The 26,499-nt window shown below is 37.3% G+C and overlaps 1 long non-coding RNA gene across 1 annotated transcript in view; it reads left to right on the top strand.

The window, feature by feature from the left end:
- Window positions 1–548: 548 nt before the first annotated feature.
- The window catches only part of LOC150081183 (uncharacterized), a 60,429-nt gene continuing 34,478 nt past the window's right edge, over window positions 549–26,499 (top strand). The window contains exon 1 of the long non-coding RNA XR_016547262.1: window positions 549–715. This is a non-coding gene — a long non-coding RNA (uncharacterized LOC150081183). The remainder of the gene's footprint in view (window positions 716–26,499) is intronic.

Below are 26,499 nucleotides of genomic sequence, written 5' to 3'. Positions count from 1 at the left end.
GTTTATTTCCAAGCTAATCTTCTCTTTTCTTTTCTTTATAAATTTCCATAGCGTGCATGTAGCGAAAATTTGATCTTCCGCGGTCGTGGAATGAATTATCAAAAAACAACGCGTTATTGGGTTCACATTACGATATTTACGCGATACGATGCAGTATTTATGAATGTTTAACATTATTCATTTTTTGCAATTAATATTTTCGATTTTGTTGATACTTTAGAAAAAAAAAAAATCGTTAAGCCGGAAACTCGTAAAGCGAGAACTTCCTGTATTTATCTTTTACTGCTTTAGCTATTTCTTCATTCCATATCTTTACCCTCCTCTTCTTACAGTTTTTCCCGAATTGTCCTAGTGTATCTTTTGCTATCTACGATCTAGTTATACGAAATAATTAATTTGCGATTAAAACAGAATTTTAAATCTGAATGTTACGCACTTTTAACGGAACTATATTATTTGCGGACGTATACTTTCTTCAATAGACTAATGTGCTTAATTTTGCAGCAAGGACAGTTCACAAAACAGTTGTTGCTCTGCCTCCAAACGACGCCACGTCACAGCAGCTTCTCGCCGTGTGATTGGATGGAAAACAACGACCTGGGGAAGAACTCTGTAACTGCGCAGTAGATGAGGCTGCAGCGCGGTTCGCTCGTACTAGCAGTGGTCACTGGAATGCAAGTCGCGGAGAAAGGAAATCTTTCTGAGAGGCGGCCAGGTATGAATTTCTCTTTCTTTTAGTTTATAAATACACGAAAATATGAAGTGCGCATAGTTCGTAACATACCATTGCTATGATCGCGTGATATCTGGTTTTCGTCGCTGAATTCCTCATAGAACTTACTGAGGATGTGGCAGCCATCTTTGCGTCCTGCTGGTGACGTGGCAGAGCTGTCGACCCAGACGTCGGACATTTTTTTCTCCACTTTGTGCCTTCTTTCTTTCACTATCTCGCACTTTGATAAAATTCTTTATTCTAGTTATGTTCGTTAACACAATACATTTTCTGCTTTAATTCGTGTTAGTGCTCTCTAAGCGTTGTTGAGGTATTTCTTAAGTTGCCTCAGTCTCGTGATTCGAAGCTCAGCAGCAGCTATTGCTTGGATTGTACTCTGTTGAGCCTTCGTCGTTATTTCTGTTAAGATTTTGTTCCTCTTAAGAATTTATTCTTCTATTTTCCTTAAATTGTGTTACATACCTTTTCCTTGGTGTTCCTCTTCTTCTTTCCCCATTCATCATTCCCTCTAAGATACTTTTGTTTTATCCGTATTCCTGTAATGGCTGTATTTCAATCGCTAAACTAATCGTCGCAAAGGGGAACCGATAGAAGGATGGAGGGGTGGTTTGGTCCTTCGATCGGTTTGCTTTTGCGACAATATGTTTAGCGATTGAAATGCAACGATTCTATGACCATTATTGGCCTCGTGGTCCTCTGTCGATATGGGGCACAATGGTCAATCTATTATTACATTGTTTTATTTTAGTAGTTTGTTTAATCGTCTCTCTTGGTGATATTTCACGTTTGTCAGAACGGCACCCACCAAGTACCTTACTTGGTGGGTGCCGTATAGCGGGTTTACTATATAATTGGCTTCGTATTTTAATATGGATTTACTCTGAATTGGATTTAAATTGAATTTATAAATTACTTGGAGGCCTGCGGCTACAGTTTCCGTCTTGTTACTTTTCCCTTTCTATTAATGTTTAATTTTTAGGTTAAAATTTCGCTCTACAGTTTTGCCGTATTAACTGGCATATGTTTTAATTCTGATTTTCATTTTATATTAAAATTCATACGTAATTTCGGTAATATATATAATAAAAATTAAATCCAATTAAACTTGAAGAATAGACAGCAAAAATGAGTACAAAATTAAATGTAAAAATAAAAAGAAAAATAGTAGAGCAAATATCAGTAGCAAAAAATATGCAAAAACAACATATTGTGTGCATTTAAGTATAAAATGCGAGGTAAAGATATAATGACATGTATGCCAGTAGTGTGGCCAACCAGGAGAATGAAACTTTAACTAATAGAACAGCAATAAACACAAAAAATAATGAAGAATAGAGTACGGTTGGAGAAACAATGCTAATTAATTTAGCAAAAAAGGTCCAAAATAAAAGAAATTTAATGGCGCCCATCGGCAAAGCACCGAAATATGTGAAATATGCAATCGTAATCTGCCAATATTAGAAACAAGTAGACAATACTGAAAGTAATATCGAGTTGGATAGAAAAGACAGACAATTATGCCTCATCTCGTAGGAGAACTCCGAGGCCATCAGTCAGGGAAACTGCATTTTGAACGCTAAACAAATAAATGCCACAACAGAATCGCTTTGTAAGGACCCGTCCTTACATTAATTAATAAAATTTTGCTAAATATTATGAGAATTTAATTGTAATGTAAATAGTGGTTTTCTGGTCGAAACAACATGGGTTAAGAAGCACTGGAATTCAAAAATACCTTCCAGTCACTCCCTGTTTAGTTGTAGCTTGTTTGTATGGAATTCTTTGACGAGTCAGTAAAAGTAAATAACCGTGACAAATCCCCATTAAGACAGAGGCAGATGCACCATAGTAAGGGCCAAGAGTGCTTAAGTTGGCCCTCTTAAAAATTTCACGGTGAAACGCTAGCAGATGTGGGCGCCGCCGCAAGGTGTACGCGCGTGAGGTCACGGGAAGAGCTGTGACGCTTCTCGGTTGACCGGAACTTCCGCTTCTCTTTCTGGATTGTTCTCGTATGTTCGAGGCCTACGGAAGTTGGGACACAAAGAGTATGGAAGACCCGCCCACGGAAGAGGAGAGGAGACAAATGAGAACACAGGGAAAAGGATGTGCAGATCTCCTATTGGCCAGGAAGAAAATGGAGGGAATTTTGAGAGAGAGGTTCGGAGAAAGTTTTCGAGGCATTCGAGGAAAGTTTTCGAGGCTTTCGAGAGAAGTTTTCGGAGGATTCGGAAGAAGTTTTTGGAGGAGTCGGAAGAAGTTTTCGGAGGAGTCTGGAGAATGATTTGAATGAGTTGGAGAACGATACAAAGCAGAGCAGTAGTCTAGTTTGGGGGATAGCTGCAGCCCTGAGGTAGATGGAAGCAGAGATAGAAATTCTGCGTACCCCAACAGCACGTAGGAATGTTCACCTGTAGACATGGAAGCCGTAGGGAAGAAGAAGGAAGAATCACATCCTAAGAATTATATAGGCAAAGCCAATCGAATGAGTGGTCGAACCATTGACCTACTCGAAAATCCCTCTGTCCACGGAAGAAGAAATGCCACCGGTAAAGAATATACGACCCTGATTGATTCCAGCCGTGCAGTACCCGGTAGGGAAACACCATAAAATCACCGAGATCCTCAATGAGCGCCCACGCATTCCAGTACCTGAATGCCCGATATGAAAGGAAGCAGAGCAGGGAGGAAAGTTCCAGGCAAACCACGTAAGTGCTAGAGAGTTTACCGAAATAGGTGTACCTAATAATAAAAAAGGGAAGGACTTTAGGAGAAATGATATATATATAGTTAAAGAGGGAGATTTAAGTGATGAATATATGTATTAAAAAGTAATGTATTTAAGACGGACGTAGCCTATAATTTGAAGTGAAGCCCCACATATATATGCTTGCTGGAAGGAGAGGGTGTAATAGATAACTGAGAATTGTTTAAGATTGGGAAAGGTTTTACTAATAAGTATGAAATTAAAGGTTGTAATTTTGATTTATTATGAGTTGATTTGTGGAGAGTATATCTAATTTGAGTAGGGGCTGATTAATAAACGATATATAAAGGAATGGTGGATTAACGGTTCTGAAGGGTAGTGTTAAATTGAATGGATTAATGTTTCCTGTTAACCTGATTGCATGAAAGGTGTCTGATTGAATGAACGCATTTTCTTACAAATTGAGATACGAACTCTGAAAGGTTTTGTGAGCCAGTTCAGTGGCTGGTAGTTGTTGGTTTATTATACAGACAGTTCAGAAGAAGAGTGGGAAGAATTTATGTAAAGTGAATGCCTCGACCTATCGAAGTCCCTGTAAAGAACATGAAGAGACACCTTGGCTTAATGAATAATAATGTGTATTAGAATAGGATATCTGATGATGAAACAATTGAGTTTGAACAAGATATTTACACATGTAAAGGTTAATGAAATAACAAGTCACCAACCAAATATAGTTTGACTAGGTGCTATTGCTAGTTTCTGTATGATATGATAATAAACATTGTTTTATTTTACATTCATGTGTTTGTGTCTGTCATTCCGAAACTCAGCCAATCCAGTGGAGGAATACCTAATATAATTGGGGTCCTCTTTGAATCTGGGAATCTTCTGAAAACAAACAAGTCAGGTGCTAAAGTGGGAGGATTGGACTGCGGGGATATACATATAACAAGGGGATAAATTATAATAAATAAAAATTAATGAGAATATAAGGTAGAAAGGAAAACCACATACCCGCTCCCCACAGCTTCAAGCTGCTGAAGCGATAGATTTGCATAGCGGTGGGCCTTATGCAGAGTAGAAATAATGGGGCAGAAAGAAAAGATACTCACGTAGAGAAAACCAAACTACTGAACTAAAAAAGCATCGGCCAAACTTATATATCTGGAAATAAAATGGACTATAGAGGGCAGCACAGACGCAGCGTTAGCAAAACATCCGCTACTACCACGTAAATATAATTCAAATTGAATCGAAGAATAGACAGCTAAAATGAGGCAAAATTAAATGTAAAAACACATTTAATGATACAAAGAGCAAAATAAAGCAAATATCCAAGGAAGGAGTACAAATCCTTTTAATCTTCGGCATTCCTTCTACTTTGAATACTGTAACCCCTTCATATTGGTGTGTTTTTTTTAAACCTTGGTAATATGTTATCTCATCCGTCCGATGCGTAGTGGGATTTTATCTTAAGATTTTTTGCTTTTATCTTAAGAATATTAATTTTTACAAGAGAGTAACGGTTCCGTGGATTTTTGTTGCGTTTTCATCATAAGTATTCTCTTTGATGTGTTTTCCTTTTATTGCCACCGAATGCCTGCCATGTAGGCTGGTAGTCAGGGTAAAGAAGGCATTCAACTGTAGGGTAGGGTGTACAATACCCCTCAAAATCTTAATACCGATATTTCGGTATTTTTAATTTATGAAACCAGGATACCAGAATTAATACCGGTATTCCAAAAACAAACGTTTTTCTCAATAAATTTCGATGACAATTAGGTGCAATAAAATAAGGATAAAACAAGTACTGAAATTCTTAAATTCTTGGTTTAAATAAATTTTTATTGTAATAATAAATATTCTGAAAAAAATCATTAAAATACAGTTATTCTAAAAAGAAAGAAATACATATTCTTACTGCAAAGTTTAGTTATGTTTGTTTAAGCATCCCCACTACCTGTCCGAATAAAGTGAGCTCTTAAGAAACATAAGCAATCAATAGTATGAGCGTTTAAAATGGATCTAATTTTGGTACATATTTAATTAGAAAACGCCCTTTCGGATTCTATTCTGATACTGAGATAATCGTAGACGATCCCAGTCCTTATTTTGTAGGCTTTGAACTTTTTTAGCAAAAATGGTTAAAAGTATTTCGTTAATTTCCAACTCAAGTTCATCTTTTAAAATCTCATTGGAGTCAGGCCATTTCTTATTTTGGAAAGAATTTCGGAAACACTGATGTTCTGTTTCATGTTGGTCTTCCCTGGTTGAATTATGTTCATCCTTTTCTGAAGGAGAAAGACGTTTTATTCAGCGAAGTATAATTTTCACTATACTATCTTTACTGAGTCTGGGAGAGAGCAAAGTGTGGGAATAAAGAATAAAGAAGAGAGCAAAGAGTGCAGTTAAAGAATTTTTCGCATATAAAAATGCAAAAAAACAGGACAAATCAGATTGGACCCTTATGTAATGGACGTGGGCATGGGCGTCCGCATTTACACCCCTGGGATCGAGTAAAAAATTCCACAAATTAGAATTGTAAAAGTGATTGAGATATGTAACCTTACACCCTCGACCATGGAGCGCTTTGTCTGCCTTAAAATTTTATTACGGGGTCGGCCGGTTTTGCCCCTCGCGGGGTAACCATAGAACATGTGTTCCATCTATTGCAGCAATAAAACACATTCCTGTTTTTGGTTCATCATTTTCTGATTTGTGAAAAAAAATGTTCATTACTGTTGTGTCCAAAAATATATAAATTCGTACACCGACCATTGAATAAAATTTAATATGACTACAATATTTACACAAATATTTACAATAAACTATTGCGGAATTTACAATAAAATTTACACAAAAATATTTACAATAAACTACTGCGGAATACTAAAAGACTGTAATAAAAGATCATTTACAATAAAATTTGCTAAAATATAAAACATTAAAAGCGCTAAAAACCTGGAGCTTTCGGGAGCGCCAGCTCCCTTCTTCAACAGACGTCAACTGTTGAAGTCTGTTGAAGTCTGTCCCTTCTTCAACAGACTTCAACTGTTGAAGAAGGGAGCTGGCGCTCCCGGAAGCTCCAGGTTTTTAGCGCTTTTAATGTTTTATATTTTAGCAAATTTTATTGTAAATGATCTTTTATTACAGTCTTTTAGTATTCCGCAATAGTTTATTGTAAATATTTTTGCGTAAATTTTATTGTAAATTCCGCAATAGTTTATTGTAAATATTTGTGTAAATATTGTAGTCATATTAAATTTTATTCAATGGTCGGTGTATGAATTTATATATTTTTGGACATGAGTTTTCCCGACCTCAGAGGCCTCTTTCAGGATATTACTGTTGTGAACAGGGACCAATTCCTTTGCCCTCTGTGTCTAGTGAGGCACTGAGTGAAGTGCGAATTGTAAATTTATAGTGAAAGAAATTTAAAAAGAAAAATACATTTTTAAAAGGTAAGTGTATATAATTTAATATTATTTTACTTGTTAGTTTTAATGATTTTTTTTTTTTTTTGCTTTTAAACTGAAATAATTTAATTTAGTATTTTGGGATTAATTAATTAGTTGATTTTTAATAAAATATGCCGGTCAATTTTTTAAAATATGAAATTGTGCTAAAAACTCTATTAATTCCTATTACTTTTTCCTAAGAATTAAAGATCATTAAAATCAATTATATAATATCGGTGTAAATACAGCATAGTTAACCCATAAGTTTGAACTACGAATGTAGTGTAAAGGGCATCGTTTTAATTGTATCTCATATTGTGGCTGCCTACACCACGAGATAGCTGGTATTGCACTTCAAATAAATAACGCTTCTCTAGTAGAGAAGACTACTGTTATTTATTTTCAGAGAATACCACCACCCAGACGATCGTTTGAAAAAAGGTAAGGGATAATGATTCTCAGTTATCCACACACTGCCCCTATTAGACTAAGAGAGCAATAAAGAGGTAGGAAAGTGATAGTAGGAGAGGTAGAGGAAGAAGATCGCCGATGAAGAAGGAAAGGGGCAGTTATTTCTTCAACTCATTCATGTGATTTCATGTACCTCGGATGGGCAGCACTTCCCAATAAGGCCCCTCAGGCGACGTCGTTTCAGGGCTATTTGGCCCCTCCTCAGTGGGTGGGTAGGTATCCATTGCTTCTTAAAAAAAAAAAAATCTGGTCTCATTTGCACTTATTAAAATGATCTTATATCTCAATTGAGTTAAACTCACTCAGAAACATTCCGTGGAGGGCCCCGTCCATGTGACTACCTGCTTCGCAAGCAGCTGCCTGGAGTTGGTTTGCTCTACACGAATTCTCAAGCCCTCCACCTCTTTCATTCTTCCATCTTTACGCGGCTTTATTCTAAACGTAAGCCGCCGCATTGTCGGGAGAGGGACCATTTGCTTGCAGCCAGCTTGGTCCATGTCATTCTCCAGATGTGATGTTGTGTGTGCCCCTGGGAAAAGCCCCGGACAATTATCAGAACCCGGGTTCCGATAATTACCATGTGTATTGATAATGGATCCGCCAAGGGATTTCACCTATTTTGTTTGGGATATGCTAAGGCCGTATAGGGTTTTACTCAGCTCTTGTTCTTGCCCCGCGATCCATTTGATTAGGGAGTTACTTAATTGCTGTGTGATTCCTAAGTGGGTCTGTCCTACCGAATTGCCGAAGAAAATATCCCTCCACATAAATTGTATTCTCTCTATCGTTCCCTCTTCGGTTTGCTCTAGTATTATTCTGGATTTCCCCAGACTTTGCTCCCATTCTGCTAACTTTTCCCCCAGCTTTTCCTGACCTGGTGGTACATATTTCGTTAAATGCTGTATCCCGATTAGCTTTACCCTGCCTTCCCCTAACGGCCCTTCCCCTCCGGAGTCTTCTGAACTCGACTCGCCCAGATCTTCTGCAACGGTGTTGTCTTCCTCTGTGGTTTGCTTCTTCCTCTTTTCCCCTCCTCCTACCTGTTCTAGCTCTCCGTTTTCTCCCCTCTTCTGCCCTCTTGCTGTTTCTTCTGTTTCCATTGAGGTGGGAGTAACTTGTTTTATGTCTGTGGCCCCCTCCTCTTTTTCTGTTATTAAATTCGCTGATTCTGTCAATGGAATTTTTTTTCCCTCCCTGTGGCTTTAGAATAATCATGTTATCCTCTCTCGAGATCTTTTCTTTTTCCTCCCCCCCCCCCTCTAGTGGCATCTGCGTATGATCTCACTGAGCAGCTGCCTGCTTTGTGGTTTGTATCACCACATTTGTTGCATGGTTTTGGGCAGTCGCTACTAATATGCCCAACTTCTCTACAGTTAAAACACCGCCCATTTGTGCAATTCGCCCCTAGATGGTCCGACTGCCGCACTTCAAACATTTTTTCTCCACCCCTCTGTAGTTTAAAACTAGTCGGTTCCCCATAACATATATGATATTGGGGACTGGCTTCCACATTTCCATTTGTATCGTCACTTTGCCTGTGTATAGATCTGGGAAACCCTCCCACGCGTGCATTTCTATTCGTGTAACATTCCCGTATGCGTCTAATGCACTTTTTAAATATGTGTTTGGTATCTCAATCGGATACCGTTCTATGGTTATATACTTCCTGATACTGCCCACCAAATGGGGTGTATCATTTGGTTCTCGAAAGGAAACCCTCTGACCAGTGTGTCCCTGGTCACATAGTCCTTACATACTACTTGATACTTCCTCAGAGGCAACAAAGTGAACCCCTGTAGTCTCGACAGGGTCACGCATTTTGATAATACCTTTATTACCTGCCTCGGTTCATATTCTGTGTCCAGAGTAAACTCCAGAGTTCTTTCACGTATGTAAAAATTCATCTTGGAGAGAGAGAAGAAAAAAAAAAAAAAACTACCACACAAGTGCCCGCAGGCACTTAATCCCACCCTGTTAGCTTTACCAGGGTCAGCAAAGAAATAAACTTAATGTCAAAACTTACGGTCTTCAGAAAATCTTCCCTCTTTTCGATATTATGTAATTAACTACATAATATCTTTGTGTGGAGATACAGAATAGTTAACCCATTTATTTGAACTACGAATGTAGTGTAAAGGGCATCGTTTTAATTGTATCTCTCTCTGAAATTATTGTATATCTCTGAAAATAAATAACAGTAGTCTTCTCTACTAGAGAAGTGTTATATATTTGAAGTAGTGCAATGCCAGCTATCTCGTTGTGACGGCAGCCACAATACGAGATACAATTAAAAATAGGTTATAAAATTTAATGTTATGTTATGAAAGTTTATTTGTATGTATATATATTTTTTATTTATATTTGTTATGTTATGAAAATTATATTTCTGTTAAACTTCTCGCGCCTCCTTTTGCACTAGTCCGCGCCTCCCAGTTTGGGAATCGCTGCTCTGAGGCGTCTGTTTGAAAATTTCCTGTAATAACACTTGAGTGTAATTCTGAAAAAACAGTGATTTGCAATTTCAAGTAATGTGTAAGTTGTATGCTTCAAAGCAGTGTCTCTCTTGTTAAAAAACCTGTACTGATATTAGATTGTAGCAGTTCCCACCTATCTAACCAATCAATAAATTTATTTAGAAAAAATAACATTTTCATGATTTTTAATTAAGGGTTTTTACGGATGCTTTTTTAATCTTTGTCCCTTTAGGGGCATTTTCACATTCACTGTATACCACCATGTTAAAACAGTTCTAACGAAATCGGTGGTATCTTTATGAAACGGCAATTCTCGTTTTGGGCCTAAAAGAATAAGGCTATTAATGACATGTTCATTGAAAATCTGCAATACAAGTTTTACACTCTCTCTCCAAACTTGAGGGATTCAAAGCCTTCAATGTTGTAACCATATTTCACAGATTTTTCAATTTCAATGGAATGCAATGCTTTAAGGCAAGATAGTGAAGCTATATGAAGAAGTTCAGCACCTTCAAGTTGTGTTTTTTTTTTATGAAAACCCCAAACACGAGAGGTATTAGAACCTATAGTTTAGTACTTAGTACCGTGCTTGGGTTGGAGGTTGAGAAGATGAAAAAAGATATTTGTTGATATTGGACTTGAACTTCTGTAGACTATAATTCTCAGAAAATACGTACGAAGGAAGGTTGTTCCACAAAACGGCAGTTGAATGAATAAACGAGGAAGATGAAAAGTTGGTTCTGTGAGTTTGAAGTTGGACAGTAAATGGATGTTGGCTTATTTTTGGACTGTTTTGAAAGAGAGAGAGAGAGAGAGAGAGAGAGAGAGAGAGAGAGAGCGCGAGGTTTACAGAAGCCAATTCAGAAGAACAGTGCCCATGGAAGTACCTGTAGAAGAGGCATGCAGCAGAAACAGTACGTCTATGAGACAGCAAGTGGAGAGAAACTGTTAAAGATGAGTCATTAATTAACCTAACTGCCCTCTTCTGAACGGAATCTAGAAACCTGAGAGAGGTTTTCGGGGCACTGCCCCAAATGTGGGAACAATATTCCATGGCAGGGCGGATTTTTGATTTGTACAGTGAACAGCTTTTTGGAAGAAAGCGAAAACCAAGTTTTTTACATGCAGAGGAAGCATTATTTCTCATAGACGTACTGTTTCTGCTGCATGCCTCTTCTACAGATACTTCCATGGGCACTGTTCTTCTGAATTGGCTTCTATAATTCCTGCTATCTCTTTCAATACAGTCCGAACACGTTAAGCCAACATCCATTTACTGTCCAACTTCAAACCCACAGAACCAACTTTTCATCTTCCTCATTTATTCATTCAACTGCCGTTTTCTGGAACAACCTTCCTTCCTACGTATTTCCTGAAAATTACAATCTACAGAAGTTCAAGTCCAATGTCAACAAATATCTTCTTTCGTCTTTTCAACCTCCAACCCAAGCACGATACTAAGTACTATAGGTTCTAATACCTCTCGTGTTTGGGGTTCACATAAAAAAAAAAAAAAAAAAAAAAATATATATATATATATATATATATATATATATATATATATATATATATATATATATATATATATAATGTGCTTGTGCCAAGAGAGATTAGAAGTCAGGGTAATCCCCAAAACAGATATATCAGATAAATAGGAGTGTCACCAAAGATAAGCATGAGAGAAGAAGAATCCTTTTTGCGAGATATAAGACAAGACTAATAAGTTCTACAAGGATTGAAATCAACTAAGCTGCCTTTGCCCCTGTTGGTACTGGTGGAAATGCAGAATGCTATGTTTGGGCGGCAGTTATTTCTGACCTGTCATTTATTGTTACCCGTATTTCGCCTATGCTCTGCTTTTGCAGCCTGTGCCTCTATTGAAGTCCCCTTTGGTCAGCTTATTTTTATTTCCTTGTACTGCCAATTTTCTGAAGCCACACAGACCTTTATGGATTATCCTGAACTGGTTTTTGGTACACTACAACAAAAAAAGTTATCATTCTTATGGATTCTAACGCTAACTCTGTTCTTTGGAACAGTCCCCACTGATGATAATGGAGAACTTTTCGAAGATTTGTCTTTTCTCATAGGCTTAAAGTCCTAAATTGTCCTGATCGACCTCTAACGTTTGTAAATTGTAGAGGATCCTCCCTTATTGATGTGTCTCTTGCCTCTTCGGCAATTGCTGCATCCTGTCTTGAATGGAAGGTTCATACCTCTTGGTCTACAAGAGACCACGATGAAATTACCTTTTCTGTATTTGCTAATTTCACACAATCCAGATGTGAAAACAGGTATGTTGCTAGGTTTCACACTAAATCCGCTAATTGGCCTTTTTTTGAATCACTGCTAAAGAATTCCTTCTCTGAATTTTCCTTCATGGACATTGAAACTCTGGATGCTAATGCCTTAACTAACCTAGTGCAAGGTCTCATCTTACAGGCCTGTGATGAAAGTATCCCGCTGCGGAAAAGGAAAACGTATCACGTGCTGTGGCGGTCTCCTGCTCTCACGGATCTTAAGAAGAACACCAAGTCCTGCAGAAGAGATTAGTATTAGTATTAGTAACGGCCGCATGGTGCAAGAAAGCCTATGGCTTATGCTGCACCAGCCAAAAAAAAAAAAATAATAAAAAAAAATAAATAAGATTATCAGAGGGCTAGACGGTCCTCTTCTCATTCCAACTTGGAGATTGCTGTTTTGTTATCCAGATATAAGAATGCCAGACGACGCTATCACAAAGAGATTTATAAATCCAAAAGAGCAACTTAGGAGTCCCTTGTTACCTCTCAGGGAAATAATGAACCCTGGGGGCTAGTTTATAAATTAATCAATCGCAAACTTTCCCTTAATGAAGTTTTCACCTCTACAAAACTTGAAGATGGTACTGATACCTTATCTTGGGCTGACTTGGTCAGTAAGATTCTCGATGTCGTCATTCATCAAGATGCTGATGCTGAATTATCCTATGATCAATCCAGTATTATAGAAGAAAATTTTAGATATTCTGGTTCTCCTGATGAACCAGGTTTTACCAAAGATGAAGTTAACATTGGCATCATGTCTTTGAAATCGGACAAATGTCCTTGTCTTGATGGATTGGAAGTTGAGATTATTAAGCGTTCCTAGAAAATACTTCCTGATGTCTTTATTTATCTCTTTAACACCTGTCTTCGTGATGGAATCTTCCCTTCTGCTGGGAAAATTGCTGCACATACTTAAAATACTAATTAAGGGACCTGATAAATCGCCTGATTCTCCATCTTCCTATAGGCCTATTGCATTACTGTCCGTTCTTGGCAAGGCTTTTGAAAAACTTATTGCTAAACGTCTTATGTCTGCTTATACTGCACTTCTAGAGGACTTATCTCCAATTCTCAATTTGGCTTTGTCAAAGGTCGTGGCACTGAAGACGCTATTCATAAGTTGTTGGATTATCGTGATCTTTCCCCCCTCTTAATATGTCCTGGGTCTCTTTGTGAACTTTAAGGGGGGGGGGGGCCTTTGATACACTTTGGTGGCATAGTGTATCGAAGTCCCGGGCGGCCCAGGTTTCCATGCCTATCTATAATGTCATAAAGAATTATTTTACAGACCATCATATTAAAGTCACTTCTGACTTCGAAGAGATTACTCGCTTTGTTACTAGGGGCTGCCCACAAGGGTCTATTCTTGGGCCCCTGTGTTGGAATATTGGTTTTGACAGTTGGCTTTCAAAATCCTTTGATAATGTTAACACGGTTGCTTAGGCAGACGAGTTGACTATCATCATTAATGGAAAATCTAGACAATGCCTGGAAGATACAGCTAACTTTATAATGAAAGATCTTTTTAATTAGACATCGATCTACAAATTACAAGTGTCAACTGCCAAGACTTGTCAGATGCTACTTAGTGTAAATTGGATCCGGATCGGTCGCCAACTATAAAATACAATGGTATCCCCATTCGCTTCAACTCTACTGTAGGTGTAAAATCTTAATGGTTAGATTAAAACAAATTGCTAAACAAAACTAGGATATCAGAGTGTGCTCTGATACCCTAGTCTTGTTTAGTCTGATACTCTGATACGACTATATTATAATTGCTTCTTTTTAGCGAGCATTTTGTAGGGTGCTGGTGCTACCGTGCAAATAAGGTTGCTATTATCAAACAACTTTTGCAGGCTCAAAGAGCTGCTCCTATCTTGATTATGCAAAACTACTTCTACATCTGCTCTTCAGGTAATGCTAGGTCGACTTCTAATACATTTTGAAGTGCAATATCGATACTTTCTATATAATCTAAAAAGACGTTACCCTGCTACCATTAGTGGTTCTACTTTGAATCTTGATGAAGATTTTTCTCCTGAAAAGAATAGGATCAGAGTGCATTTTAATAATATGTGGCAACAGGATTGGTCTAATTCTTCTGTTGGTGCTGCTACTAGAGGTTACTTCCCCATTGGCAAGGAATTTCAGAAGAAAGAATTGCTTTGGTTATCTCCTAGCCTTTCTGCCACTTTTCTCCTTACTGAACATGGGAGCTTAAACTTTAAACTCTTCTCGTTTGGTCTTTTGGACACACCGCTTTGCCCTTGTGGTGTTACTGAAACTGTAGATCATGTCCTTTTTCACTGCCCTTCCTATTGTGACCTGAGACTTGATTTACACTGTGCCATTCCAAACCTCACTATTGAACACACGGGACTGATAAACCAAGGAGTTTTTTGTTCTGTTTAATTCTTATGCCAATAGGGCCTTCAAAAGAAGAAATGTTATTCGTGCCTCAGTACTGCCTCACTAATAGTGAAGTTTCTTCCGTGAGATCCTATCACCTTTTAAAATTTGAGAACTGTCACTGTTGGAAGCCTCTTACTACGTTGAGAACTGAGAACTTTCATCTCTTGAAAGCCTTTGTTTTCACATACTGTTTTTGCTTGCTAACAGTTTTCTTGTTAATATGTTAATAGTTTTTATGTGAACTGAGAACTTTCATCTTTTGGAAGCCTCCGTTTCATTTTCTGTCTTTGTATGCTGACAGATCACATGTTGATATGTTAATAGTTTATATGTTCATATGTTAGTTGCACAGATATTTAAATGAGTGGTAGTTCTTGTGTTGATGTTGAATCTAAGAAATGTAATATATAAATTGTAAAAATGTAAAATATGCATCCTTCTCAATGGCAATGGTTCCAGTATGATAGAATTGATTGTTGTTGTTTTTATTTATTGTTGTGTATATTAGCATTTATTGTTGTGTATATTAGCATTTATTGTTTTGTTTTGCTTTATTTCCGCTTGTTCCTCACCCTTTTTAAATCTTCTTTTTAACCCCCTTGTGTAATCAGAGCTACTTTGCTACTTTGAGCTGCTGTTTTACGTTTTAATTTTCCCAGCTGTTGTGTCTCTTCTTTTATTATATCTCAGTATATACTTTTTAATTTGAATTTTTATTACATATGTGTATTAATACTATAACCCATATAATTTGTACTGTTCTTCATGTCATGACCACATTTTTAAGTATTCTGTATATATAACTGATTTATTTTGTATATACAGTAATACCCCGACTTACGCTACCCCGACTTACGCGAACTCGGAGTTACGCGGTTCTTGATTTTTTTCGTTTGGCAACGCTGCCGCCCACTATCTTCAAGGTCGTTTTTCATATGTTATCGATATACGGTGCGACGGCGGAGAATGAGAGCGAAAGATGAACAAAATTCAACTTTGCTGCTTTTATGTTTTTTATATCAGTGAAGGGGAAACACATTTCACCATAATAACGTAAAAACCAACACAATTCCAGCTATCGATATAATCGCAAATGCAATTAGATGGAGTTTACTACCAGTTTATAACAGATTCCACTAGCAGAAACGCAACTGGATTTTTTATTGTTTTATGGTAGTAACCCCTAGAAATGTGAGGTGTTAATAGTGTATCTCTGCCTTTATGGTGTTGTTTATTCAGTTGCTACATGCGCGCAGCTTTGTTTATGCGTATCAAGCGTGCCTCCTCGTTTTGTAATTGTGCTTTATTCCCTAAAAATGAGTAAAATACTTAAAAGGTGTGAAAAGGAAGCGTACTGGTGAAGACACTGCAGATTCAGAGAGAAAAAGAAAAGCAATTATCGATAAACAGAGGCGGACTGGGTCAAAAATTCTTACCCGGGAAAATTTATAGTGGCCTCATACTATGGTTTATGGCCAAAATCACACCGGCCCACCGGGGTTTCCCCGGTAAGGCTTATGGCCAGTCCGCCTCTGTCGATAGAGAAAAATTATGAAATTGTGAAACGCTTTGAGCGAAATGAAAGACCATGTGATATTGCACGTGCTACAGGCCTAAATGAAGCAACGGCGAAAAGCACATGACAATTGCAAACTTGACAGGTTGAAAATTGAAAAGGGCTCAATTGTAAAGGGCTTAAAAATTTTAGAAAACATTTTTCTCCAACGAAGACTCCAACGAAGAACGCGTTATAGCTACAAAGCAAGGAATAAAAAAATTATTAGCTTGCTACGAAGAAATTCTGCGTGAAAAAAAGAACGCGCTGTGTCGTCAGACGAATTTGTTAGATTTTATGAAGCCATCGACATCGAAATAACTTTTTAACGTAAGTCATTTGTTTTTTTAATACATATTTTGTATTAATATTTTGTATTAATATGTATAAAAAACTGCAATTTCATTAATATTTTTCTTCTAAACTAGGTGTTTTTGTTAGTCCTTGGTCCCAATTAAGCAAAATTTATATGTATTTATATGCAAAGTTGTACCCCGACTTACGCGAATTCGACTTACGCGATTTTCGTCGGACCCACCTATCGCGTAACTTCGGGGTATTACTGTATTGCTATTTGAACCTTGTGGTTTAATAATTAAGATTTTTTTTTATTAGTTAGACTTCCCCTTATAATTAAGATGCATAATAGTAACCTCTGGTCCGATATATATATTGCTGTTAAACTTTGTGGTGTAATAATTAAGAGATATTATTAGTTAAGACTTCCCCTTGTAATTTAGATGCATAATGATAAACTTGTTGGGTGGGCAGGCAACACCATTTTCCACTCTCCACTACCTTTTTTCTTGCTTTTTTTCTATTGTCTTCTGAAAACTCCATCTGTGATTTTTCTCTACTTTCTGTAGATAATTTTGTATAGTCACATAGTTACTCTTCTCTCTCCACATGATATTAAACAACGGCTAATGGGGGAAACCCTGGGGTCCACCAATAAATAAATAAAAAATGCTTCGTTTAACCTTGAGATAACGTGAAACGTTGAGATGCAACCCATGCTAAATATGTACTAAGCGAAATGAAGACTTTGACAGACAATATATAATTAGAATTACTGAAAGTTCTTGGGGTGGGAAACCCTCCACTTTAAAGCTGTACTACTAATGCATATTTATTCCTATTGTCTGCTATGCTGCAGGCGCTTGGGGCCCCAGTATACACAGACTCATGGTGGAAAAAATCTTTACTCAAGCCCAGCGCTTATTCCTGATTGCAACTTAAAGAGCTTGTCCCAATCCAATTAAATACGAAGTACTGTACAATTATTTTCAGGCGCCTCTGTAGCCAGGTGGGCAGAAGCAGCACACCTGGCTACAGAGGCAGGTGGGCAGAAGCAGCAGTACGTAGCACACGCTTCTTGATTAGACCGGGGTTCAAACCCGTGACCACCGAATACGGAGGATGCGGAAAGGTCAGGGAATGACCACCGCATACCCCCAGAGCAATATGGCCTTAGTTGCTAATGCTCCTAAAAACCATTAATTATTTATTTATTCAACAATTATTTTGAGTATTGTTGAAGGAACGGTATTGCATCACATTTCAATCAGTTTTCTCTTAACCTTAACATGCCAGTGAAAGAAGACAACGCTAGTTTAAGAAACCAGGTCCACCAGGAGTGCCAAAACGAATGGACTAATGTAATCTTAGAATGTCGATATTATGTAGATATTCATTTTGAACTTCAGACATTGATGGAGGTTCATGGTGTAAATAACTTCACCAAGTTTTTAGGATGTAAGGAAAATTATCAGGCACTGGCTATCTTTGCAGACAAGGCTTTCCGCAGAAGGAAAGGACTTGACGATTGAGTATAATTATGGTGTATAAATGAATTACTGATATAAATAAGGTGTATATTAGTGTACTATCACTGTATATAGTTGCCTTTGTATTGATCGTATTGTTATTGGACCTCTGATCAAATGGAAATGCAACGATTGATGCAGTTCGTCCAAAAAGCGTTTTGCATATATGTTGAGGTGCCAGGTTCACTGTTGGGTGGGCAGTGTCCTGGGACTTGGGCCTCTAATAAGGAGCTTAAATTGTAAATCTTAAATTCTATAAATTGTAAGATATATCTATAATTGTAACCAAACTGGTAGGTGTATAAGTTGTGAATGTGAAGGTTAAAATAGAAATTGGTGCCTTCAGTATATTTTAATTATTGAGTTCCAAGTATTATGGACGACTGATATGCAATACAGTATATAACACTATTTTTGCTGTTAAGTTAGTGGATCAAGATGTTTTGCAAAGACTATAAATTATAAATAATGTACAGTTACTCTTCAGAGGCGGACAGGGGAATCCTGGCGCCCACATAAAATAATAAAATATTTTGAATACTTTGCCTCGTTCAACGGTTATGTCCATGTTGTTTAAAGGTCTGTTATGACAGTCCGTTATGAAGGGATTTTCACTACAGATTCCTCATAGCATAGTTTACCAACTGGTCGAGTTATTGTAGTAGCTCTTTATATGCTGTGTTGTGTACTATTAGACAGGAACTTGTAGGAAAGTTCCTGTCTAATAGTACACAACACAGCATATAAAGTGTATCCTTCCGATTCCTATGTATGCTTCTCATATTTGGTCCTCAGCTTCTGACTCACATTATAAGTCTGTCGTAGGAATAGAGTTCTGACTTAACAGAGTTGCTGGACCCCCTTTTACTATCTCTAGGTCCAACCTCCACTGAAACCTCAGCGTTACACCCTGGATGCAACAGACAATAAACAGGCATATACACATACTAAGAGAGATACCCAGGTTGGAGGTTGATGCAATGGTCTTTTTTTTTTTTCTTTCATTCGTTTGCCCATCACTTTGTCTTGTCTTTTACGTACATTTGTCTAGTCATTCATTTTTTACTCAATCCTCTTACATACTTTTTACTTTCCAGAATTTGTAGTTAATGAGCTGCAAACGTTCTTTCTATTCGATTTTTCTTTATTCATATTATTCATTTTCCCCCATAAATGCTCATAGGCAGATTGGACGTACCAGCCCTTGATAATATAGTAGCTCAGCGATTTCCAAACTGGGGAGGCGCGGACGAATGCAAAAGGAGGCGCGAAAAGTTTAACAAAAATGTAATTTTCATAACATAACATATATAAATAAAAAAATATATACATATAAATAAACTTTCATAACATAACATTAAATTTTGTAACCGATTTTTAAAGCATTTACCGCCACCTATCTCGCTCTAACTTCGATATAAATATGAGATAAACATTTATTTGGAAAAAAAAAATATTATATTTTGCTGAAATGGATCGATGAATTATGATTGATATGATGTAATGTAAATATAATTTAGTGCGTACTATGTATGAGATATATAGGTAGATTGCATAGTATAGCATTAGCTGCATGGTTGAAAATATGGTTTCAGCGGTGTGCGATCGTGTTTTTTATTGTTTTTGGCGTGATTACTTACTGATAATAATCGTTAGTAATTTAGAAGTTGTGTTTTTTAAGAATATAAATTTAATCGTAATATTTTTAGACGAATGGATAAATTTTTGACTGGTTGCGAGAGAAAATCCACTAATAATGAAGATACTGACGCTGATACAAGTAAAGGTAGTGGGAATACAAGCAACGGGGAACAAGGAGGTAGAACTCCCAAGACAAGAAAATACGATTCATCCTATTTATCATTAGGATTCAGATGGCTTGGAAAAACCAATGTGTTTGTTTTGTACGAAAGTTTTGGCTGCAGATAGTATGAGACCGGGAAAAATAAAACGGCACCTTAATTGATAATTTGATTGATAATTGATTATTTATCCCTATTTTGTGTTACAATTGTTGGGAGATAACAGCAAAAAGGGAGGGAGGGAGAACACATAAGCCAGAGGCTTTTTAGGGGGTGTTCCCTTTGAAAAAGATAACAATAAAACCAGATACACCATGAATCGGACATGTTTCTACATTCCATTACAGAGACTTCGTACACCAACCACACATGTCGCGTGGTTAACAACAGTACTTATAATTACATTGTGAGTACTTTTACAATAACAAGTATGAAAGAAAAAAATATGAAATAATTGTTTGTAACACTCTAGTGTTACAAGCTTTTTGACAACTATTCCTTCAACTTGTTTACATAATTTCCAAACTGGTATGCATTGTGGAAAGTTCAGGTGTTCAATGGAAGGTGATTTAGATCAGACATCCCTGGTGATGTGTTCAGTCAGCAGCTTCTTGAACCTGTTTAGTGAAATGGCATTTTTGATATTTTCAGGAAGAGTATTCCAGGTTTTTGCGCCTCTGTATTTTATATTTTTCTGACCTATGGCTTTTCTAAAAAGCGGAACCTTCAGGTTCGCTTCATTTCTTAAATTATATCTTATTCCTTCTTCTTCTATTGTTATAAAAAAGGATCTGAAGAGAGGAGGAAAGTTCGGTGTTTTCAAAGCATTGTAGACAAAGACCGCTTCAGCTTTTTGTATCAGTTGGTAGATGCTTAAGAGTCTCGCTTCCTTATATCTCGAAGTCACCGATGCATTCCAGGGAAGGCCCAAAATTGAACGAACACATCGATTGACAATTGAATTGATTCTCGCAAGGTTATCTTGACTGGTCGTACCCCATGAGATAATTCCATATGTGAGGTGAGGCTGAATTAAGGAAAGGAATACTAGTCTGAGAAGGGAAGGAGGTACCCAGGCAGAGGCTCGGGCGAGTATTCCTGCTAGTGACGAAGTTTTCTTTCGTAAGGTGATCATTTGTTTATCCCAACTCAGCTTGTCATCTAGCCAGATTCCTAGAAACTTGGTATCATTCACCCTTTCCAGTTGTTTTCCTTTGTATGTTATTTCGAAATCAATATTTAATGGTTTATTTTTCGTCCTAAACACTATATATTTGGATTTTTCTGGGTTTAGTATTAGGTGATTCTTTTGAAGCCAACTATGCATTTCAGAGAGCAAGGCAGAGATCTTGCATTGAAGTTGGTTAGGGTCTTTGTCAGTGATTAGAATTTAGAATGGAAATGTCACGGGCATACGTTACTAGGTGGGAAGATGGAAGATGAGAGAGAAATTCATTAATATTTCGAAATCAATATTTAATGGTTTATTTTTCGTCCTAAACACCATTTATTTGGATTTTTCTGGGTTTATTATTAGCTGATTCTTTTGAAGTCAACTATGCATTTCAGAGAGCAAGGCAGAGATCTTGCATTGAAGTTGGTTAGGGTCTTTATCAGTGATTAGAATGGAAATGTCATCGGCATACGCTACTAGGTGGGAAGATGGAAGATGAGAGAGAAATTCATTAATGTAAAGAACAAATAGGATAGGTCCGAGAAGTGAGCCTTGAGGTACTCCCCTGGAGAAATAAGAAATGGCTGAAAAAGACTGGTTAGTTTTAACAACAAATGGCCTATCAGTAAAGTAGTCTTCAAGGAGAAGGTTAATTTTTCCTCTCAAGCGAAGATTGTTGAGTAGGATATTATGATTTATGCAGTCAAAGGCTTTTGATAGGTCTAGAAACAGTGCTATTGCATAGTGACCCTTTTCGAGACAGTCCGTGATCCTAGAGCAGTAGTCAACAATTGCCAGGTCAGTGGATCTTTTTGAACGATAAGCGTACTGTTGTTGATGGATAAGCTGATTGACTTCCAGGAAGCCCACGAGTCTGCGGTGAAGAAATTTTTCGAATAAGTTTGCAAAAACTGAGAGTAGAGCTATTGGAGGAAAATTGTTGTTAGAGTTACAATTTTTCCCCTTAGGAACAGGAACAATGACTGCTTTTTTGAATTGAGATGGGAATTTACCAGATTGAAGGGAAAGATTGTAAATATACTTCAGTGGTGTTAGAATTGCGTTAAGGACCTTCTTCAGCAGAGCAGGAGATATTTCATCAAAGCCAGGGGCTCCCGTTTCTTTTAATTGATGTCCTGCTTCTAAAATCTCTTGATCTGAGAGTGGAGCGAGGAAACAAGAGCTCCTCATTGAGTGCTTGACAGATTCTCTCGTTGCATTATCTCTAGAGTCAACTTCGTCTTTAAAAAGCTTATTCACACTTGAGATAAAGTGATTACGGTAGGCTGTGGCTTTTTCCTGGTCATCCGAAATGATACCCCGTTCTCAACTACATCTCCAACGTAGCTCTGTGATTTCGTTTTTCTTCCAGGTAGTAGCTTGTCCAAGACTGTCCACTTTTCCTTGCTTGTAATGACGCCTTTAAGTTGGGAACTATAATATTTCCTTTTCTCCGACCTAATACTGTCGGTGACTTTGTTTCTGTACGTTGTGTATTTGTTTTTATCCGCCTCCTTTCCTGTTTCTCTAGCAATTCTTGCAAGTTTGTCCCTTTTCTTTAGCATGTCACAAATTTTGTTTGACATAAATGGGCATAATTTCCATCTTGGCCTAGTGGTCTTTTTATTCCCTGGGATCCTGATGTATGACGCACATTTTTCGTAACTATTTAGGATGCATTAAAACTATGCATTCTGTATACGTTGGTAAGCCCGTAGAATTTTTTTAAAGAAAATTAGACGAGTTTAATAAACAAAAGCAAACGTTCAAAAAAATAGTTTCTGTTCCATCAAATGCATTGCTAGCGTCGTACCAAGTTTCTTACAGAATCGCGAAATGTAAAAACACCACGCACAATAGGAGAAATTCTAGTTTTGCCAGCAGCTATTGATATGGTTAAAATAATGTTCGGCGAATCATAATCGAAACAGTTGCGACAAATACCGCTCGCTGATAATACAGTTGGCAGAAGAATCGATGATATACATGTATCTGAAGATCTTTGCGATCAGTTAGTTTCCCGACCGCGTACTTCGAAATTCGCCATACAAGTAGATGAGGCAACTGATGTAGCTAAAGATGCTCATTTAATTGAGTATGTTCAATATGTTGCAGAAACTAATATAATGGAAGATATATTATTTTGCAACCCCATTCCTGGAAAGGCCACATCCAATGAAATTTTTAATATAATTGACACTTTTTTTCGATGAGAACGACATAAAGTTGAATAACTGCATTGGACTCTGTACTGACGGGGCGCAATATCAGGACACGAGGCAGGTCTTCGAACATTAGTACGGTTAAAAAGAAAGCGCCCGAAGTTATCTGGACGCACTGCATGCTTCACAGAGAAGCTCCTGTGTCAAAAAATATGAGCGAGGAACTCAACAACATTTTTACAAAAGTTACGAAAGTTATAAACTATATAAAAAACAACCCTCTAAAAGTTAGGTTGTTTGCAAAGCTGTGTGAAGATATGTAAGCTAATTATACCTCACTTCTATACTATTGTGATGTGCGCTGGCTATTTCGTGCAAAAGTGATTCAAAGAAGAGATTGCAATTTTTCTTGATGAAAATCATAATGAAGAGACAAATTTATTGTTAAACTTGCCTATTTGGTTGAAATTTTTGGAAAATTGAGTGTTTTGAATAAATCAATGCAAGGACCACATGTGCATTCACAGATTCAAAAAGACAAAGTGAAAGCATTCATAAAAAAATTGGAGCTGTGGAAATCAAATTTATAAAAAAATAAGTTCGACATGTTTCCACTTTTAAATGATTTCTGCGCCAGAGCTAATATTGAAGCAAACAAAAATAAATTTACTGAACACTTGGATGATTTGCTAATGCACTTTTCACATTATTTCGAAGATCTTGATTTTACAAAGTTTGCGTGGATACAGAATCCATTTGTCCATGAACAAGATGATGAATTTGGATTGACAACTATTGAAAAGGAAAAATTGATAGAATTATCAAGCGATACTTCATTATTCAATATTTTCGATAATTATTCGATACTTCAATAATTTAATAAATAATTCATTAAATTATTTAGAATCCACATTGGATTTTCTGGGTTCTCATAACGTCCTTATTTCAGCGGATGTAAACGCCAAGTCTAAGTTTTGGATTAGTGCACGCTCTGATGCTCGAGGACAATTACTGTAAGAATTTATTATTAATAATAATATGAAGATTTTTAACAGACCTCAACAGTTCACCACGTTCTCCCACTTCTCCGGAGAATCAAACATTGATATCACTTTCTCAAATTCCTTCTGTAATCTAGCTATCAACGATTGGACTGTACAGCCTAACTGGACAACTAGTGACCATCGGGCAATTTCTTTCTCGGTCTCCATACCTTCTCGTCCCTCAGATTCGAGTATCTGTGTGCCTGAGTACGTTCGCTTCTCAATTAATAATATTAATTGGGACATATTTGAATATTCTGTAAATGCTGATTTCTCCAAACTGACTAACTCTCATTTTGACGCCATGTCTGTGTCTGAAGCTGCGACACAGATCCAAAAAATTTTGATTAATGCATCATATAAATCATCAAAGAAAAAACGTGTCGATTCCAGAACCTGTTCCTGGTGGTCGTCAGAATTATCTTCGCTTCGGAAACAGGCCCACCACGCTCGACGCACGTATCAGCGAAATCGTCATTTGTCTCAGACTGATGTTCGCATCTTTTATAATTATTACATTGATCTCAAGAAACGTTATGTAAAGGTAATTGCTACCAGGAAGAAGGAAACTTGGACAGAATTTGTGTACAACTCTGGTAATGCAGACCCGTGGGGGCTACTTTATAAAATTATAAGAAATAAATTATTTACACAAGAAGTGTATGGATCGATCATATACAATGGTCTGGAGACCACTAACTGGACGGATTCTGTAAACATTATTCTAGATAATCTTTTTCTACAGGACAATGTAAGCTCCGACTCTGATTTTCACACTAATATTCGTTCTGCCAATTCTCTGTACGTTTCTTCAATTAAGACTGAGCCTTTTAGTGCTATCGAGTTGGACACAGCGGTCAAACAAGTGAAATTTAAGAAATGCCCAGGGATGGACATGCTGGAGAGTACCTTTATTGTACGGCTCGCCAAGATTAAGCCCAGTATACTTCTACAACTTTTCAATAAATGTTTAGATGCTGGGACTAGAAAGGATAGACAGGACAGAAAGGGAGGAGGTGTTATGCTGTTAATTAAGAAAAACATAAAATCAAAAGACGTGCATCCAGTTGATATAGATGGACAGTGCACTGTTGAGTCAGTTTGGTGTGACATAAGCACTGCGAAAGCAAAAATAAGAGTAGGAGTGTGTTATAGGCCTAATGACTCGAATGAGTACAATGAACAATTGTACAGAGAAATAGAGTGGGCTAGTAAATCGGAATGTCTTATAATGGGGGATTTTAACTTCCCAGATATTGACTGGAACTTGTGGGTTGGTCACTCACATACTAGTCAGACTTTTGTGGATTTATTGGATGATTGTTTTCTGCAGCAGCATGTTCGAGAGGCAACCAGAGAAAGTAATACTCTTGATCTGGTTATCAGCAGTGATCATTCGTGTATTAAGAATTTGCAGATAAAGGAACCACTAGGTGGCAGTGATCACAGTGTGCTGAAGTGGGATTTACTCAAAGAGGTAACTACCGTCAGGGGTAAAGGAAAGGGTTTTTGCTTCCGTAAAGGGGAGTACAGTGGTCTCAGACAGTTTTTAAATTCTGTACAGTGGGATCAACTGACGATGTTACAAACAGTAAATTCTAAGTGGGAAGCATTCAAGGAATTAATCATGGAAGCTACTAGACTTTCAATACCGATGAAGAAATATTGTTCAAGGTTTAGGCCTAAATGGTTATCAAATGAACTAATGAGACTCGTGACAGAGAAGAAAAATGCATGGAATGCATATAAATTATCAGGCGACGCAGAAGCCTGTAGCAGATATAAGCTAGTCTGTAATCAAGTCACAAAGGAGGTTCGGCAGGCAAAGGCGGATTACGAGAAATCTTTGGCAAAAGATGCTAAGAAAAACAGCAAGGATTTCTTTACTTATATAAACTCTAAAAGGAAGGGGATGAATATGATTGGTCCACTTGACATCGATGGTTCGACTGTTGATGATCCTGCTCAGATAGCAAACAAACTGAATGAGTATTTTGCATCTACATTCACACGTGAGGAATTATTACAGTTTGAAAATGGAAGAAGGTTATCAAATTGTAGCAGTGTGCTTAATGATTTTGTAATAACTGAGAGCAAAGTGGAGGAGAAATTGTTGAAGTTAAACATAAGAAAGGCACCTGGGGTGGATGGGATCTATCCAGTTATATTAAAGGAGGCGGCAAAGCAACTAAGCAAACCCTTAGCCATAATTATGAGAGCATCCTTGGATTCAGGGGAGGTTCCCACTGACTGGAGATGTGCAAATGTATCCCCAATTCACAAAGGAGGTTCGAAGGGTGACAGGAGTAATTACAGACCAGTTAGTTTAACTTCTGTTCCGGGTAAAATAATGGAGTCACTGGTTAAAGATGC

This window comes from Mastigoproctus giganteus, chromosome 8 (genome assembly GCF_048544385.1).
Source record: "Mastigoproctus giganteus isolate SK-2022 chromosome 8, ASM4854438v1, whole genome shotgun sequence".
NCBI classification, from domain to species: domain Eukaryota; kingdom Metazoa; phylum Arthropoda; class Arachnida; order Uropygi; family Thelyphonidae; genus Mastigoproctus; species Mastigoproctus giganteus.
The sequence above is the reverse complement of the archived record's forward strand: the minus strand, read 5'-3'. Positions and strand labels throughout refer to the sequence as shown.